General features: G+C 37.7%; 1 long non-coding RNA gene across 1 annotated transcript in view; it reads right to left on the reverse strand.

The window, feature by feature from the left end:
- Positions 1-12729, reverse strand: part of LOC148777331 (uncharacterized) — a 76836-nt gene extending 64107 nt beyond the window's left edge. Inside the window, exons 1-2 of the long non-coding RNA XR_016037836.1 lie at positions 9201-12729; positions 2039-2100 (exon numbers count right to left, since the gene is read on the reverse strand). This is a non-coding gene — a long non-coding RNA (uncharacterized LOC148777331). The remainder of the gene's footprint in view (positions 1-2038; positions 2101-9200) is intronic.
- Positions 12730-12753: the final 24 nt, after the last annotated feature.

Consider the following 12753-nt stretch of genomic DNA (forward strand, 5'->3'; position numbering starts at 1 on the left):
AGATTTTTTTTTTCCTGCACAGAATCAGATGGTAAACATGGCTTTGTATAGTTTCTGTCATGCATACTCAACAGACATTGTATGACAGCAGTCATAGACAACATGCAAATAAGTGAGTGCTTGTGTTCCAATGAAAATTTACAAACACTGAAATTTGAATTTTATATCATTTTCAAGTGTCTGATATAAAATTCTCTTTGTTTCTTCAACCATTTAAAACTGCAGCAGTTATTCTTAACTTGCGGACTATAAAAACGATCTATGGACCAGATTTGACCAGGGGCCATAGTTTGCTGACATCAATATCAACAACACCTGCTCACCCTACTTCAAGCTCTTTCATAAGAAAAGGCTGATGTAAAAAACACAGGACCCACCCACGAGAAACCAGGTGGTAGCTCTTACTACTAATGGACAGCCATGTTAACTCTAGGAGTGAGATGGAAAGAACAAATATTTCTTGAAAACCTAGTAGTGTGTTTAAATCTTGATTTACTCCTCACAACAGTACTATTACAGTGTGTATAAGTAATAACATATTACTAATACTATGGTATTACATATACATGTACACTTTCCATAGTTGAGGAAAAGTGAGACTCAAAGATTAAGTGCCTCCACCTGGTCCTCAGCTAGGGTTTGAACATGGGTTGGTCTTTTCAGTAAACCTTCAATGTGGTTTTGCAACCTGGGAAGACCTGAGTTGATAGCGAAGAACAGAGGAGTAGAAGCTGTACTAGGAAGAGATGAAACTCAGGAAGACAGACCTTTGGTGCCAGGGCAACCAGGTATGCCTGAATTAGAGCACAGAGGAGGGAATGCGAGAATTCGCTGCTCTCCTGGCGCAACAGTCCCAGAGGCCACCCCAAATCAACCCAAACTGACTGGAGCGTTTGACCCCCAGATTGGCCTGCCATGGTAAGGACAGGCAGCCCAGCAGTGGATCATTAATGAATTTAATTCAGCCAGACCATATAGCCGGTTAACCTCAGTGCAAGGGCTACGGCTTTAATACTGCTGTTCCAAGAAATGGTAGTTAGATTGACTTCTGGTATTTCCTCTTTCCTCTTTTTTACAATTGTAGCCTATATTAATTTTATAGAAACTTTAGAAAAATATAGATAAGGGATATGCAGACTCTCCATCAACATAATCATATTGACATTTTTGTATAATATCCTTTACATTCTACATGTTAAAGTAGGACTATGCTATTCATACCACTTTTTGCACCAAATATATATATCATGAACATGTTTTTGTGTCATTTCACAAAATCTAATTTGCAAAATGTCCCAGAAAACAAAGCAAACTGACCATAATCAAATAGATTTGCGCAATGCTGTACTGTCCCAGCCTCAGACGTTAACAATGGCTGTTTGATTAGAGCAAAGGCTTGCAAAGAGCTCCAGTAGAGAAACCTGGGTCACTTTGCCCAGAGTATCTCTTATCTAACCTATTTAATCATGGACTCTTTCTAGAACATTTGGAAAATTAACATTCTACAGAATATCTTTGGCGTAAAGCTGTTTTATATCATTTGTAATGGATGTACCATATTCCATTGTTAAAGGGTTTATTAGAACTAAATTTGGAGATTGTTTTCAAGTTTTCACTATTATAAACAATATATACAAACAATATATACCACCAGGTACATTTTTGCAACTCAACCTTCGCAGACATTCATGATAATTCCTTGAACACGCAATTGCTTGTTCAAGGATATAAATATTTTTAAAGTTTTTAAGAAATGGATGTTATAATTTATATAATATTTTACGTGAGAAACTGAAAAGTATATTTCACTTTTAATTTTGTTTCGCTAATGATTAATAGGTTCAATAATCAGGCAGATTTTGTATTTTGTGACTATGCTAAAAGCAACATGTATTGATTTTATAGAGCAACTGAAACTCTCATACATGGCTGTTGGCAGCATCTTCTAAAACGAATGCATGGAAATTCTACGTATTAGTATTCTACTGCTATATAACAAGTTACCACAAACTTAAGAACAAAATTATTTTTAGCTTACAGTTCTGTAGATCAGAAGTCCATCACAGCGTGGCTGGGTGATCTGCTTAGAATACCACAAGGCTGCAATCAAGGTGTTGGGAGGATGAGTCCTTATCTAGAGGCTTTGGAGAGAACCCCACATCCCTAACTCACTGTTGGCAAAATTCAGGACTTTGATGTTATAGGGCCGATGCCCTGTTTCCTTGCGGGGGGCCAGTTGAGGCCACCCTCTGCTTCTAGAGGCCACTTTCCAGTCCTTGCAATGTGGACCTCAAGCCCCCCAAAACGCAGCAAGTATTCCTTGGCCTGCTCCCAGATGAAGAAAGCACTTGCTTTGAAAGCAGTTGTGATATTAGGCCCATCTGGTTATCTCCCTATTACAAAGCCCACCTGGAAAACCTATCATTAGGGCAAGGATTCTAAACAGCTGCTTTTATTATTCTGCCTACCTCCTCCTATGATTGAGCAGTTACAGTCCTAGATATATACCCAACAGAAATGAGTGTATGTTTACCAAAACACATGCACAAGAACGCTAACAGAAGCTCTACACATATTAACCAGTATCTGGAGTGATTATTCAATAACAATTGTGAAATATTTTGATGATTGAATAGAGAAATGATAGTGATCAAACTACAACTACTTACAGTGACATGAATGAATTTCACAAAAATAATGTGGGGGAGTAGATAATGTGTTTTGTGGGAGCAAATGGAGGGGTACTTAATCCAGCCCAGGAAGTCATAGAAAGGTTTCTAAAGGAAGGTACAGCCTTCACTAGGACTTTCCAGGTGGCACTAGTGGTAGAGAACCAACCTGCCAGTGCAGATGAAGTAAGAGATGAAGGTTCGACCCCTGGGTCAGGAAGATCCCCTGGAGGAGGGAAAGGCAACCCACTCCAGTATTCTTGCCTGGAGAATCCCATGGACAGAGAAGCCTGGCAGGCTACAGTCCATAGGATTGCAGAGTCAGACATGACTGAAGCAACTTAGCAAGCATGCACGCAGAGCCTTCTCTGCAAAGAAATAGAGTGAGTGATGGGGACGGGGAGGACAGGACTGAACGAACTGCAAGAATATGAATAGAAATAACACATCTGTAAAAATTATCAGCAGATGAGTATTATGAATGGACGGCAAAACAGTGGGGGTAAAAGGTATGCCTAGAGAATTTGGAAGGGGTCAGGACATGGAGAACCTTGCAAGCCATGTTAAGAAGATTGACCTTAATCCTTTAAGTGACGGGAACATAGGAGGCACTGGCAAAACAAAAGAACATAGATGGTTTATATTTAGAACACCGACATGGCAAAGCAGATGATCATGTTAAAAGAAAATATGGAGGAAACTATACTAGTTAGGAGGCTATTCGAGGAATATAGGTGGGACATGGTGGGAGCCTGAGTGAGCTGGAGTGAAGGGGAAGACGGACAATATAAGGAGTGTGGATGCCCCGTATCAACCTCCCTTCCAGACACTGCTTCTTTAAGTCTTCAGAACATTTTTATAGTTTTTAAATTCTATGGCCCAACAACTGTCTCCTAGAAAACGTGTGCCAGTCTGGATTCCCACTAACAATGTGCCCATCTCCCCTAATTTCTGACAAAATGAGTGCTTTATTTTTTAAATCTTCACTAATTGCCTGGGCAAATACAACTGTGTTTGCTCAAAGACAACTGTGTGTGCTCAGTCACTCAAGTCATGTCCAGCTTTTTGTGATGCCATGAACTATAGCCTGCCAGACTCCTCTGCCCATGGATTTCAGGCAAGAATACTGGAGTGGTTTGCCAGTTCCTTCTCCAAAATATAACTGTAACTCATTTTTTTATATTGTGCTTTTGACTGAAAGCATGGTGAACATTTTTAAATGTTTGACTATTTTTATCACTTTTTAAAGTGTCAATTCATATTATTTGAATTTTTCTAAATGTTTTTTTATACTGACCTGTAAGAAGATATATATTAAAGATACTAACCCTTTTGAGGCGTACTTTTCCATATCTGTACCTTTCAATTTTGTTTAGGCTATTTTTTTTTAATAATAGCTTCATATTATTAGTTAAATCTACTAATTTTCTGTTTGACTTCTACTCTTAGATTTTTATATTTGAGTTCTTCCTCAAAGCATGATTTGAGGAATATATATCTTCACCTATATTTTCTTCAAGTGCTTTAATAATTCTATTTAAATATTTAATTAATACAGGAGTTAATTTGGTATATAGTTTTTAGATAATTAACTGTCTAAACACAATGGATAACTCATGCATTCCCCATTGATTTGGAATGTCACTCTTATATCTTAAATTCTTATGTCTTTAAAATGGGCTGTAATTCCTGGTAGAGCAAATTCTCCTATATTATTTTTCTTTTACAAAATATTCTTGACAATTCTTTTAAGTCAGGGTTAAACTAGCTTCCTAAATGAACTGAAATGTTTCCCATCATTTTCTATGCTTTATGTTCTAACAGTTTAAATTCTAAAGAAGATATTGGTTCCTTAAAGATTTGAAAGATTTTGCCTATAAAATTATCTAGGTGCTAAAATTCTCTGATATTTGTTAACTTTGTTTATAGTTTTTGGTCTACATTGTACTATTCACCGAAATTGTTCTTTTCCTAAGAAAGTCATTTAATCAAAATACCCCAAATTATTATTTTATAATATCTATAGTTAATCTCTCATTTGTAGTATCATGCATTTATTTAGATTTTCTATTTTTGCCATTTGGCTTTGTCAAAAGGGACATTTTTTGGTCTTTTCAAAGATCCACCTCTTAGGTTTAATCTATTCTTTCTTCATGCTTTTCACAGATTTTATTCACTTTCTTGCTTCTTGAACTGATTGTGGTTCATTTTTGATGGATAATAATAAAAACATATATTAAAACTCCAGGGAAGCCTGGTGTGCTGCAGTCCATGGGGTCACACAGAGTCAGTCGTGTCTTAGTGACTAAACAACAACAAAGGCTCTGAATTTTTCTTCTAAGTAAAGCTTTTGGGTATATTTTGGATTTATAGTTTTTTCTCTTATTTTTATTGACTTAAACTGATTATAATTTGTAATTTCTCTCTCATTAAGAATTAAGGATGTAGACTGTGTTTTCAAGACTAGACCCAGACTGAACCGGAGAGTATGTCACAGATCAACAGATGAACACACAGGTATGAGAGAAAGAAACAGATCTGCCAATTTGCTGACTTTTGCCTCTTTGGCCAAATTATTTCTCTTCTCTAAACCTTTCATCAAGGTTTGCTGAAGTGCCATCAAAATTTGTATGTAGAATCAGTCAGTATGTCAAAGTTTCTCAAGGGAATAAAAAATCAGTAAATAAATGTCCTCATACTAGATGAGGTACTGTTAGATGTCATTGATGGCTGTGCCTCAGAGTAACCTTTTGTTAGATTTCTTAAAATTTTCTTCTTTTAATAAAAAAGTGACATTTTAAATCTTTTTTTTTTTTAAAAAAAAGAATTAAGATGTTGCTGTCGTTGTTCAGATATTAAGTCATGTCCTACTCCTTGCAACCCCACGAACTGCACCACGCCTGGCTTCCCTGTCCTTTGGTATCTCCCTGAGTTTGTTCAAACTCATGTCCATTGAGTCAGTGACACTATCCAACCATCTCATCCTGTTGCCACCTTCTCTTCCTGCCCTCAATCTTTCCCAGCATCAGAGTCTTTTCCAATGAGCTGACTCTTCACATCAGGTGGCCAAAGTATTGGAACTTCAGCTTCAGCATCAGTCCTTCCAATAAATATTCAGAGTTGATTTCCTTTAGGATTGGCTGGTTTGATCTCCCTGCTGTCCAATGGACTCTCAAGAGTCTTCTCCAGCACCACAAGTTCAAAAGCAACAAATCTTCTTTATGGTCCAACTCTCACATCCATACAGGACTACTGGAAAAATCATACCTTTGGCTATATGAACCTTTGTTGACAAAGCTATTTTCTGCTTTTTAATATGCTGTCTAGGTTTGTCATGTCTTTTCTTCCTATGAACAAGCATCTTTTAATTTCATGGCTGCAGTCACTGTCCATAGTCATTTTGGAGCCCAAGAAAATAAAATCTGTCACTATTTCCACTATTTCCCCATCTATTCCCCATGAAGTGATAGGACTGGATGCTATATTCTTCATTTTTGAATTTGAAGTTTTAGGCCAGTTTTTTCTCTCCTCTTTCACCTTTATCAAGAGGCTCTTTAGTTCTGTTTGCTTTCTGCCATTAAAGTGGTATCATCTGCGTATCTGAGGTTGTTGACATTTCTCCCAGCAATCTTGATTCTAGCTTGTGAGTCATCCATCCCAGCATTTCAGCATGATGTACTCTGCATATAAGTTAGATAAGCAAGGTGACAATATATAGCCTTGAGGTATTCCTTTCCCAATTCTAAATCAGTCCCTTGTTCTATGTCCAGTTCTAACTGTTACGTCTTATCCTGCATACAGGTTTCTCAGGAGGCACATAAGGTGGTCTGGTATTTCCATCTCTTTCAGAATTTTCCAGTTTGTTGTGATCCACACAGCAAAGGCTTTAGTGTACTCAGTGAACCAGATGATTTTTTTGGAATTCCCTTGCTTTTTCTATGACCCAGTGGACATTGGCAACTTGATCTCCGGTTCTTCTGCCTTTTCTAAATAGAACTTGTAAATCTGGAAGTTCTCGCTTCATGTGCTGTTGAAGCCTAGCTTGAAGGATTTTGAGCATAATATTGCTAGCATCTGAGATGAGCGCAACTGTAATTTGAATGCTCTTTGGCATTGCCTTTCTTTGGGATTGGAATGAAAACTGACCTTTTCCTAGTCCTGTGGCCACTGTTGAGTTTTCCAAATAAGATGGCATATTGACTGCAGCATTTAAACAGCATCATCCTTTAGGATTTGAAATAGCTCAACTAGAATTCCATCACTGCCTGTAGCTTTGATCATAGTAATGATCACTTGACTTCACACTCCAGGAGGTCTGGCTCTAGGTGAGTGACAACTTGTTTATGAATTGTTGCCTTTACTGCCTGCTGGTCAGGAAGTGTAATCTCTGTTACTTATTGTCTTGTATCTTATATTTTTTAGCACGTTTCATAAATATTTGAAAAGATGCATATTACCAAAGTCGTCTATTTAGGTAAGATTGCAATTCTGTAGTTTTCATGAAATTCTCCTGGCTTTTTTTGTTTCATGTATTTTGATGGAATGTTACTAGCTACTGTTATAGCTTCGATATAGAATGTGCCCATATAAAATAATCCCTTCTTTCATCCACTTTTTCATTAAATTCTATTCTTTTCTGATTTCAATATGACATCTCTTAAACAAGGCAGAGGCCAACAAAAAAATTTATATTTTTTTACTGGATAAAGAAAATCCTTTTAATTTCATTTTAAGTGACGCTCTTGTGAAATATGCACACATACAATTTCATATTTTGATTCAACTGAAAATCTAACTTTAAATAAGGAAATTTAGGTGCCATGTGGATTCTACTTTCCTTATTTTTGTCTGTTTCTGTCTCCTTTCTTTTTCCTATCTTGTGCTATGTATTGATCAAGGCTCTTTTTGCTTTTTAAATTTTATGCAAAATTGTACAAGAAATAACTATTTTATGATTTTCTACCTTCTAATTACTCTTCCCCCTCCCCAACCAGATGTCTATTTCCACTATTCTAATATAGCACTAATAAGTTTCACCCATCACCTCAAATACCTCATCTGAATACTGTGGACACATTTTAGCACTTGTCTTACTACAGCCCCCAGTGACATTCAACATAATTGATTAATCTTCCCCCACCCCCACCCTGTCCCTTATTCTGTTGTTGTTTAGTCGCTAAGTTATGTCCAACTCTTGTGACCCCATGGACTGTTGCCCACCAATCTCCTCTGTCAATGGGATTTCCCAGGCAAGAATACTGGAGTGGCTTGCCGTTTTTTTCTCCAAAGGATTTTTCTGGCCTAGGGATCTTCCTGACTTAGGGATCGAACCCACATCTCCTGTTTGGCAGGCGGGTTCTTTACCACTGAGCCACCTGGAAACCCCAGCGCCTTATTCTAGGACCCTGCAGTTTTCTAAGTTTTGTTACTTCTTCAGCTACCTTTCTGTCCCCCTTCCTCCTCCTCTGTTCTAGACTCTCTCTTTCTACCACAGGTGATCCCACCCATTCCTGTGGCTTCCAAATCTCTAGTCCACACTTCTGTGAGTTCTAAACTAGTATGTATAATTGTTGTTCTCTCAACACGTCCCTGTGCTATCTGACGGGCAATATGTCCACAGATGAGTCCACAGCTTCCCTTCACACCAGCCATCTCTTTTCCTCCACCTCATCCAACTGCATTAACCTGTGGCTCAGGCCATAACAACCTGAGGGTCATGACTGGAGCTTTGTATCATTCACCCCTGACATCCTAACATCTTCAAGTCTAAATGATTCTGCCCCCGAAGCATTTTTGGAACTATCCACTTCTTCTTACCTCCACAGATCCAAATAATCATCATCTCTTGCCTGGACTAATACCAGTCTCCCTGCTCCCATTCTTCCCCTCTAAAATCCATTTTCTACGCAGCACCCAGGAAGAACTTCTTGAAAAATGTATATCTAATCATAACCTTCTTCTGCTTGTAACCTTCCATGAGATTGCCCCCTCTGAGAATCAAACATTACATTGTAACCTGCAATACAGGCCTCATGATCTGGCCTGTGCCAACCACCCCATCCACTCTCATCCAGCCACCCCTTCCTTGAGTTCCTCCAAAATCCTGATCACCCTCCTGCCAAACTCCTCGCACTGGCTCTTCTCACTTCTTCCACATCTGCAGGCCTGGCTCCTTTGTGTCACCCAGCTCCCAGCTCCTATGTGTAAGTCCCCTCAGGGAGACTCAACCTAAAGTAGGCTTTCCCCAACATCCAGGTCACCCAACTCTATTTTCATCACACTGCTTATCACCGTCTTAAATTATGTGGATACTTTGTTTATTGTTTATGGGTTTTCATCCCCTAACATATAAACTCCTTGAATTAAGAGAGTTTGGTGCTTTTGTCACCTTTGTGTCCTCAGTGACAATGCGGAGCACTAACAGTTGCTCAGTAACATGGGTCAAATGCAAATAACCTGATGTCGTAGGCACAGAAAGATGGAGGCTTCAGTTCAACAGATCCAGATTTAAATATGGTCTACAGCACTTACTAGAATGTGTTAGCAAGTTAGTAATTCCCCATCTGAAGTATGTGGATAACAGTTGTATCTTCTGTAAGGAGCTGTACAGAGCTGCTGTAAAGATAAAATGAGAAAAAAGTACTGAACACTTGGTGCTGTGATACACAATGAAAGCTTAATAAATACTAGCTAGATAGTATCTATTTATGCTGGATTATACTGTGATTACAGGTTTTAGATTATGTAGACGAAATTACACACATACACACACACACACGTTGGTGTTCATCTGCACTTGGTTTTATGGTTTTACTGTTTTTCCTTTGAGACTCCAATTTGTGAGTTCTTATCAATACCATATCTCAAGAGAACAGTCTAAGTAATGTTCTCTGACTAGTTCCTAGTATACCCCAGAATAGTTATAAGCTTTATAGACCTCTTGAAGTGATTTACCTGAAAATATAAATATTCCCTTCCAGTATAATACAGTAGTTTCACACAGCCTCCATTCCATCTCCTTCCCCAGAGGTCTGTGAATAGTAAATATAGATAGATCTACACAAATATCTCACGTTGAAAGGCCTAGAGTAAATCATCTTTGTACTCATCATAAAACCCTGTGAGCACTGGTTAAAGAACTAACCTCCAGTATGACAAAAACACACCCCTTTTAGAACACAAATGGCTGGAACAATTTGATCTTTATCATTTATTATTTTTATTTGGACAACTTATATACATATGTACAAAATACCTACTGTCAGAATCCTCTTATAATTTCATTTGATTTACAAAAATGGGACAGCAAAATAACTTAGGTCACTAATACTGTACAAAAATAAAACTGATTAAACAGTTGTAAAGATCACTATCTTACAGTGTTACAGATCATTTATCTGTTGTGAAAGAACATCTCAATCTATCCAGAGTGATGAGTACTGTGCTAAATCTACCTGCAAACTGACAACTAATCAGTTTCTGTAATTATAACTACCAAATATAATTCTCAAAAGAAGCATGATGTAGGGCTACACCTTAAAGCCAGGGCATCGTTCCACAGTGGTGAAGGGCTATCTTCTTCCCTAACCAAGGAGAGGAGTTCTCTTAACTCTAAAACTATTAAATTTTCCAGAATATGACAACTACTTACAGTATTAGATAAAACAATTTCTCTTTCTTTTTAAACACCTGCAATAGTCTTTCAAAAAATTCAGTTTGGTTAAAAAAGTAAACAAAAATTACTATCCTGCATTTGGATTTTTTAAAGTTAAATCCATGGTCTTTTTAATATAAAAAGTAACTGTTTCATAGTTTTAGTGTTCAACGAACTCTAGTAGTCCTATTTGAACCATATCTTGATAGAGTAAATCTAATTAGAATGCTGGTTCCTGTTTTGTGACATGTTAAAACAGGAGTTATCACAAAGAATAAAAAGCCTTGAGTTTATACGTTATATTATTATAACATATAAGAGAATATCAAATGTGAGTTCTTCAACGACTTGAAAAGGCAAGTACAACTTTTTTTTTGGGAAGTAAATTGTGCATTTTTTTTAAAACAAGTTGCTGCATTTACATCCATCTAAGTGCTGGACAAAAGCCATATATAGATTTACTCCTGAAACTATAAAGATTGTCTTTCACTGACTTTGCTTGGTTTTCCTTCATTTCATTCTGTGAGGGAAAGATGAGTTTGTATAAGTTAGTGGGTTGCTAGGCAACCCCAAACTCCTCACTCATTAAAAGGCAGCGTGCAGAGGATCACAAGCAGAACCATTCCATGAGTTCAGTAAGAAATAGGCAGCCTAACCTATTTCGTATGGAAGAACAGATGTCCTTAAAACTTATTTTGGACACAGAAATTAAAATTTGGTTTAAAACAAGCGTTTCAAAAATCTGAAACAGAGGTAGAAAGTGTTCTTTATTTTTCCTGACATGTTTTCCCGTGAGAAAACACTTTCCTTTTTATCCCATGGACTGCTCCCAGTCCCTAATGTTAAAAGCAGTTCTTTTTATAGAACTACTAATACAACTACATTGGTTAAACAAATAAAAGAAACACACCGTGCAGGTGATGGCTATTGTACTGGAAGCTGGAGTCAGCTGTGACCCATGCTTGCTGCAGGAGCCCACACTGGTTCTGAACTGGAAACAAGCATGTGGCAGGTGAAATGATGAGTCCACCAGTAGGTGGGCACCCCAGGTTTACACAACACATCTCGCAGCACACGCATAATCTAGAGTGCACCAGAGCTCCCTGTTTGAAATATCAGATAAAATTGTCAGAAAATGTTTCTGATGAAAAAAAAAATGTAAACATTTCCCCCACCATCACTGCTGACTCCCCTATTTGAGGTTTCTTCTTAATGATGAAAACTCAGTTCATTCTTCTGACCACATAAAGGCCAAAATTATATTATCAGATAAATGGCATATTATGGATGTAGTGGTTGAGGCAATTTTAGACACCTGGATATAAGATCTATAGTGGTGAGGCTACTGATGTAAAATGTAAAAGATACAGTGATGTGTTTTCATCCCTACATAGTCCATGTTGCCTTCCTTTTCCAAAAGAGACGACTCTGCCGTCTCCTCTGAAATCATTGTGGTATTTTCCCTTAGCACTCACTACTGACAGGGATCTATTATTTTTCTTTTCACATTTCACCCCCCTTTTCTTTTTACATAACTCTTGCACCTGTTAGTGGGAGTTTTGTAGGAATATGAGATGGTAACCAACAATGCTCTTCCCCAGAAAGCAGACGTTCCCAGAGCTAGTTACCATTATGCACTCATTCAAATAAAAACCCAACAGAGTCAAAGCCCTCCTGTTTGTGGCATTATGGTACAATAAGATGAGGTTAATTAAAAGGATTGGAAAATTTGGAAAAGTTAATAGAGCTAAAATTCTCGGTTTTTTCAAATTAAAATAAAAAAAAATACTACCCTCCTTCTCCTTCAGCATCTGTTGTATATATTCTGCCCTCACATCTGTGCCATTCCACAGGGAAACACGTACTGTAAAATAAGCAGATTATAATGCGTTCCCAAACAGAATGTCTGCTTCTACCCTTAAAGCATGTACTTAACTTATTCATCCTCTGCATTAGAAAATAAAAGTGCAGCTTATGTTCAAAAAGTACAATTCATACAAAGCAAGGTTTGAAAGTTCTGTACTTAGTGTAACCTTTCAAAGGTTTGTCTTGATTAGTATAAATTCAGACTGCTTACCCATTGACTATAAGTAACTTTTTTGTTTTCAAGTCTTTAGATGACAGATCATGCTGGAGTAGATGTGCTCTTGCTTGCATAAAGACAGCTGTGCTATGGCGTTTTGTATCTCAAAAGGTAACATGATTCAAGAGAGTGGTTTTGCTAAAGAAACCGAAGCACACTCGTCATTACATTAAAAGGTAAGAAAACAATTCTGAAAGAAAGCAAGCAGAAAGGGCCCAGAATCACTGTGTGATGCCACAGGTCAACTCACCCAGTCAGACATATGTACACCAGTGTTGTATCTTTAAAATTCTACCCCAGTCTTGGCCTTACTCCCTCCCCCCACCCACCACCACCCCCCAAAAAAA

The sequence above is a fragment of the Moschus berezovskii genome, chromosome 7 (assembly GCF_049115385.1).
Source record: "Moschus berezovskii isolate FMDL1 chromosome 7, NW_MosBer_1.0, whole genome shotgun sequence".
Classification (NCBI taxonomy): Eukaryota; Metazoa; Chordata; class Mammalia; order Artiodactyla; family Moschidae; genus Moschus; species Moschus berezovskii.